Consider the following 6103-nt stretch of genomic DNA (forward strand, 5'->3'; position numbering starts at 1 on the left):
GGATTCACACCAGCGTGAGCAAGAGGGGAACGGGCGCCTCTGATGCCACTGGAGTGACTCCTGATTCACACGGGGGTGAGTGAGAAGGAAATAAGGCCCCACGGATGCCAGCAGGGTGACTCCAGATTCATATGGGCCCAGCCTGGCATCTCCTGCCGGTATCTGGCTGGGGGGCCACTCTGCGGGGATCGGGGCTCCAGCACCGGGCTCTCATCCCCAGATCGGCCCTGGGGGCAGGGTCCCTCCGGAGCCGGGGCCACCCCAAGTGGTGGGGTTTTGGCTAGAGAGTCGATGACGGGTTTGTTAGGGGGAAGGAGCTCTGGGTCAGAGCGCGACTCCTGAATGCTGACCCCCCAAGGCCTGTGTCTCCGAGCATCGGGGGGGATCAGAGGAATTTGGGGGGCATTCCCCATGGCCCCAGAATTGGCTTTTCCTGGACCCAGCAGTGCCCCCCACCTGGCCACCCTGCCTGGCATTTCACCCCCGAAAATGCCCCGAGCCAGGGAGATCGCTGGGCGTCGCCTCTCCGAGAAAAAGCCGGCGACCGCTGCGAGCAGGATTCGAACCTGCGCAGGGAAACCCCATTGGATTTCAAGTCCGACGCCTTAACCACTCAGCCATCGCAGCCGGGGGCCCGGGACCCTCCTGCCGCTCACCGGGGTTGTTAACCCAGCTACCGGCGCGAGCCCAACGTCAGACAGCAAACTACAACCCACGGAGATGGCCTGGAACCCGGCAGGCCCAGGGACCCAATCTATGGGGCCTGCGTCCCCCCCCCACATCTACCTGCCGCCCCCAGCCAGATCTACCCGGGGCAGAGGGTGGCCTCCCCGTGCAGCCATGGGCTGCCAGCTGCCCTGCCGGCCCGCCTGCGGGGTGACCGCTCTGCCCCCACCTCTGTGCGGTGGAATCCAGTGGAGTCAGAGGCGCCGATTCCCCGCTCGCTCACTCCGGTGTGACTCCAGAGTCACTCCAGTGGAGGCAGAGGCGCCGATTCCCCCGCTCGCTCACTCCGATGTGACTCCAGTGTCACTCCAGTGGAGGCAGAGGCGCCGATTCCCCGCTCGCTCACTCCGGTGTGACTCCAGAGTCACTCCAGTGGAGGCAGAGGCGCCGATTCCCCGCTCGCTCACTCTGGTGTGACTCCAGAGTCACTCCAGTGGAGGCAGAGGCGCCGATTCCCCGCTCGCTCACTCCGGTGTGACTCCAGCGTCACTCCAGTGGAGGCAGAGGCGCCGATTCCCCGCTCGCTCACTCTGGTGTGACTCCAGCATCACTCCAGTGGAGGCAGAGGCAGAGGCGCCGATTCCCCCGCTCGCTCACTCCGGTGTGACTCCAGAGTCACTCCAGTGGAGGCAGAGGCGCCGATTCCCCGCTCGCTCACTCCGGTGTGACTCCAGAGTCACTCAGTTTCCCCACTCCCATGGTACGGCTCCCCGCTAGCTGTGACGGGGTGACTTGCTCCCGGCTGCAGGGACCCCGAGGGAGGTGGTGGTCCCGGGGTACCACCTGGAGAAACCCTGCGCCCGATGGTCAACCCTAGCACCCCGCCCGTGGGGTTCAGGCCAGAGCCCGCCCCATAGAAGGTGTGGGGGGGGGAAAGAGCCATGAGCCTGGATTCAAAGCCCCTAGTGCCGGGGGTGGGGCGTTTCCACCAGAAAACCAGCCCCCCTGTGCCTGGCGGCCCCGCGAGGCTTGATGCAATCGTACAGGGAGGGACGAAGCAGAAAGGGACCCGGGGGGGTGCCTGTGGGGGGGTGCCCCCAGGGATGGGGGCGAGGGCACCCGTAGCAGGAAGGGAGCGTGCCCTGGAGAAAGCAACCAAACCCCAGTTGAGCATTCGGACCCCAGCCTCTCTCAAACGCCCAGCGACTCCAATGAGCGGCGGTGAAACAGCGACGTGAAAACCAGGCTTCAGCCCTGACAGGAACGATGCCATCAGGGGCTCAGGCTCTCAGCAAACTCAGGCAGTGTTGGTCACGAGGGGCAGCTCCCCCTTCTCGCAGCAATGGGCTCAGGCTCTCGGCAAACTCAGGCAGTGTTGGTCCATGGGGGGCAGCTCCCCCTTCTCGCAGCAATGGGCTCAGGCTCTCGGCAAACTCAGGCAGCGTTGGTCACGGGGGGCAGCTCCCCCTTCTCGCAGCAATGGGCTCAGGCTCTCGGCAAACTCAGGCAGCGTTGGTCACATTCACTCAGCCCCCGGGGGCCACTACCAGGATGTTGTTCTCCCCCCCCTCCCCGTTTTGCACAAGACCTTTGTAAATAGGACGCACCGTCTCCTGGCCCCCACCTCCGCACACAAGTCCCTCCACCCGTGGGCTGGTGGGTTAGAGCAGTGGGGGCTGGGAGCCAGGACTCCTGGGTTCTCTCCCCGGTGCTGGGAGGGGAGTGGGGGCTGGTGGGTCAGAGTGGGGGGGGGCTGGGAGCCAGGACTCCTGGGTTCTCACCCCAGCTCTGGAAGGGGAGTGGGGGCTGGTGGGTTGGAGCAGGGGGGGCTGGGAGCCAGGACTCCTGGGTTCTCTCCCCGGCTCTGCGAGGGGAGTGGGGGCTGGTGGGTTGGAGCAGGGGGGGCTGGGAGCCAGGACTCCTGGGTTCTCTCCCCGGCGCTGGGAGGGGAGTGGGGGCTGGGAGCCAGGACTCCTGGGTTCTCTCCCCAGCTCTGCGAGGGGAGTGGGGGCTGGTGGGTTAGAGCAGTGGGGGCTGGGAGCCAGGACTCCTGGGTTCTCTCCCCGGCTCTGGGAGGGCAGGTGGCTGGAAACTAGGACTCCTGGGTTCTCTCCCTGATTCTGGGAAGGGAGTGGTGTCTACTGGTTAGAGCAGAGACTGGCCAATGAGGTTAGGGAGGCGCGTCAGGGGGTCGGGGAAGCCCGTGGGCCACGCCGCTCCCTGGGACCGGCACACAAAGGAGGCCGCGGATCTCACTGGGACGTCGCCGCCCGCGGGGGGAAACAGCCGCGGCGGCGGTTTATTGTCCCGCCTTTTCGTAAAAAAAAAAAACCACCTTCCAAAAATAAATACTCCGCCCTGCGCAGGGCCGGCCCCGGCCTCCGGGGGGCGCCCGCGGGCAGGGCAGGGTCCGGAGCGAGGCCCGGCTCGGCTCTGCGCTCGGCCCGGCTGAGTCCCGGGGCCAAGGCCGGGCCGGCACTTCTGGTCCATCCCGGGCGGGGGCCTGGCTCCGCGGGGCAGCCGGTGCTGCCTGGCGGTGTGGGGCGAGGCGGGCCGGGGACCTCAGCCGGCGTTCTCGGCGCCCGCCGCGGGCCGGGCCGGCTGCCCCGCCGCCTCCTCCTCCTCCATGGCCATGTCCAGGCAGGGGGGGGCGCCGCCGCCCTCCTCCATGGGCTCCAGCGTGGCGCTCAGCTCCATGGCGTGCGGCTCCGTGTCGTAGAGCGGCGCCAGGCGGGAGGCCGGGTTGCTGCCGCAGTCCACGCAGGCCTGGGGGGGGAGAGAACAGGAGGGGGGGGGTCAGTGCACCTGGGGCCCCCCCGCGACGTTGTTCTCCTACGGAAAGACGCTCGTCAACGTAACTACAACGTCACCGGAACACGCTTCATATTCGCCGCGTGCGGTCGTCCTATTTGTAGGAACGTATCCGTCTCGTCTCCGAAACTAGGAATCTGACGTTAACTCTGAGGGTCTATTTTAATTATGCAAAGTGGGGGTCGTTAACGGTGGCTTGGAACCAGGAGGGCTCCCGTTGACTCGAACAATTGGTTGCAAACGGCTGTTTACTTGCCAACTTCCCCGAGTGCCTGTCTCACAGGCCATGTGACCACGTCACATGATACCGGGAGCCATCTTAAACCTGGCGCTTTGCCACTGAGGAGGAGGGTGGGGACGCAGAGACACAGGATTCCCGCCTTGGGGCAAAGCTATAAACGGGGGTGGAAGAGAACCAAGGGGGGGGCGCTCGGGGATTTCAGGCATGAGAAATCCCCGAGCTACCACCAGGGCTGAGCCAGGGACGGGCCCAGACTAGGAAGGAGTCTAGTCCGATTGGAACATCTCCGAGCGCGAGATTTACCCGCCTTCAGTTTCTTACCGTATTAGGCTTAGACGTGCGGGTTTTGGTTTATTTTGCTTGGTAAACTTACTTTGTTCTGTCTGTTATTACTTGGAACCACTTAAATCCTCCTTTTTATAGTTCATAAAATCACTTTTGCTTATTAATTGACCCAGGGTAAGTGATTAATACCTGGGGTAACAGCAGTGCAAACCTCTCGCAGAGGCTGGGCAATTTGTGAGTTTACCCCGCAGCCAGCGTAAAAATGGGTTTATTTGGGGTTCGGATCCCGCTGGGGGCTGGAGACGGGAGCACTTGCCGAGCTGTTTGCAGTTGAGTCTGCAGCTTTGGGGGCACGGGCCGGAGGTGGGTCCGGGTTGCAGCAGGCTGGCTCAGCAGGGCAGGGTTCTGGAGACCCAGGCTGGCAGGGATAACGGGCTCGGAGGTAATTTCACCACGTCGGGTGACAGTCCCAAGGGGGGTCTCTGCGACCGAATCCATCACAAGCCCCCTCCCCGGTGCCCAGAGAGCTGGGTGGGGCCGGGCCCCCCTCACCGTGACGTTGATGGCCTTCGGCAGCAGCCCCTTCTTCACCCAAGGGTGCACCTCGGCCAGCTCCTTCTTCTGCTCCTCGGTGAAGCGTGGCTGCTGCTTCTGCATCTCCCGCAGCTTCTCCCGGTCGGCCTGTAGCACAGCAGCCGCGGAGCTGCGGAGCACAGAGCGGCGTCAAGGGGGGGGGGGGAAATCCGGCTCTGCCCCCCCACCTGCAGCGCTGCCCCCTGCCCAAGCCCCCGCGGCGCCGCCCTGCCTGTCACCCTCCCCCGTGTCCCGGTCAGCCCCGCCTCTGCCCCCCCGATCCGCCCCCCCAATCGCCAGCCCCGCCTCTGCCGCCCCGATCTGCCCCCGATCCGCCCCCCGATCGCCAGCCCCGCCTCTGCCCCCCCGATCGCCAGCCCCGCCTCTGCCCCCCCGATCGCCAGCCCCGCCTCTGCCCCCCCGATCCGCCCCCGATCGCCAGCCCCGCCTCTGCCCCCCTGATCCGCCCCCCGATCGCCAGCCCCGCCTCTGCCGCCCCCATCTGCCCCCTGATCGCCAGCCCCGCCTCTGCCGCCCCGATCCGCCCCCCGATCGCCAGCCCCGCCTCTGCCCCCCCGATCGCCAGCCCCGCCTCTGCCCCCCCGATCCGCCCCGCGATCGCCTGCCCCGCCACTGCCCCCCCGTTCCGGCCCCCGCTCGGCAGCCCCGCCTCTGCCCCCCCGATCCGCCCCCCGATGGCCAGCCCCGCCTCTGCCCCCCGATCCGCCCCCCCCGATCGCCAGCCCCGCCTCTGCCCCCCCGATCGCCCGCCCCGCCTCTGCCCCCCCGATCTGCCCCCCCGATCGCCAGCCCCACCTCTGCCACCCCCGATCTGCCCCCCGATCCGCCCCCCGATCGCCAGCCCCGCCTCTGCTGACCCCGATCTGCCAGCCCCGCCTCTGCCGCCCCCAATCTGCCCCCAGATCGCCTCACCGGTCAGGCAGCTGGTAGGTCATCATAACCTTCTCGTCAGTGTTGGCCATGAGCAGCCAGAGGGGGTCCTGCAGCACGTACTTGATGAACTGCTCGCCGGCCCCCACCCCGCCCGGCCGCTGCCCCGCCCGCTCCGCCTCCGACGAGTCGATGCTGCCGAAGTACTTGCTGGTGCGGCTGCTTTTGCTGCTGGCTGCATGGGGCCGGAGGGGGGGGGGGGGGGAGAAATGTCGGGGGGGGGGCAGGAGAGAAGGGAGCAAATCAGCACCAGAGGCAGAAATAGAACCCAGGAGTCCTGGCTCCCAGCCCCCCCTGCGCTAACCACTAGACTCCACTCCCCTCCCAGAGCCAGGGAGAGAACTCAGGAGTCCTGGCTCCCAGCCCCCCCTGCTCTGACCCACCAGCCCCCCCTGCTCTGACCCACCAGCCCCCACTCCCCTCCCAGAGCCGGGGAGAGAACCCAGGAGTCCTGGCTCCCAGCCCCCCCTGCTCTAACCCACCAGCCCCCACTCCCCTCCCAGTGCCAGGGAGACAACCCAGGAGTCCTGGCTCCGCCCCCACCAAGGCTTTAGCCAATCCACTCCCAGCCTGTCA

General features: G+C 66.8%; 1 non-coding gene across 1 annotated transcript; it reads right to left on the minus strand.

The window, feature by feature from the left end:
* Positions 1-545: 545 nt before the first annotated feature.
* TRNAS-UGA lies at positions 546-627 on the minus strand. The gene has a single exon. It is a non-coding gene; the product is annotated as a tRNA-Ser (tRNA).
* Positions 628-6103: the final 5476 nt, after the last annotated feature.

Source organism: Mauremys mutica, chromosome 26, assembly GCF_020497125.1.
Source record: "Mauremys mutica isolate MM-2020 ecotype Southern chromosome 26, ASM2049712v1, whole genome shotgun sequence".
Taxonomy (NCBI): domain Eukaryota; kingdom Metazoa; phylum Chordata; order Testudines; family Geoemydidae; genus Mauremys; species Mauremys mutica.